We start from the raw sequence: 774 nt of genomic DNA on the forward strand, positions 1-774 counted from the left end.
AGTTTCACTGGTTCGCTCTTCTTGCTTTTTCCTAAAACAGAAAGAGAATAATCATCAGCACACAGAGTGTTCAGCACAGTGAGCAGGTGCAGGTGTGAGTGAATCACCTGCTGAACGCTGCTGTGATTGGGAGGATTGGGTCGATCTGTGCTGCAGATTTCACAGCCGGGTCTCGTAGACGTATTTATGAATGTACAGGAAGGACAGGACCAGCCTGACTAAAGAGAGAGATGAAAATACTCTATTCATTACATAATCCAACAATCTGCTTTTGTTACGTACATTAAACTGGTAGACAGATCTATATGAGGGGATACACATTTATACAAACATACGCTGTAATGGTGTTTTTATGCAATCTTTTCCATTTGTGATCTCTTTTTTTTTTTCAAAGGTTTCATAATATTTAAAGCTGTCTGTGGGAGTGTGTGGTTCATGATTATGTGGATGCAGGCCAATTATTTACAATCCGTCTGCACTTGCTAGTTTCCAGAAATGGGAAATGTGAATGTATGTAATTATTACCTGTGTGTTACTTGATTTCAGTTTGGATCCAAGTTGCAACATCTCGAGGTTAATGATGTCACTGACGCTCTGATTATCTGGGCCACACCCACCGCTGCCTATTGACCAATCAGAGACACACACTGAAGCGAGCAGTGATAATGACAGTGAAAACAGCAAGAACTGGAACATTCATACACTACCGTTCAGAAGTTTGAGACCGTATAATTGATACTTTTATTAATCAAGGACACATTAAAGTGATCAAAA

General features: G+C 39.9%; 1 long non-coding RNA gene across 1 annotated transcript; it reads right to left on the minus strand.

Moving 5' to 3' along the window:
• Positions 1–747, minus strand: LOC107581026 (uncharacterized). Its single transcript, XR_001608761.1, has 3 exons — positions 526–747; positions 108–218; positions 1–31 (listed from the first exon to the last, which is right to left on the minus strand). It is a non-coding gene; the product is annotated as an uncharacterized lncRNA (long non-coding RNA).
• Between the last annotated feature and the right edge of the window lie 27 nt (positions 748–774).

This window comes from Sinocyclocheilus grahami, unplaced genomic scaffold (assembly GCF_001515645.1).
Source record: "Sinocyclocheilus grahami isolate Dianchi unplaced genomic scaffold, SAMN03320097.WGS_v1.1 scaffold64973.1, whole genome shotgun sequence".
Lineage (NCBI taxonomy): Eukaryota > Metazoa > Chordata > Actinopteri > Cypriniformes > Cyprinidae > Sinocyclocheilus > Sinocyclocheilus grahami.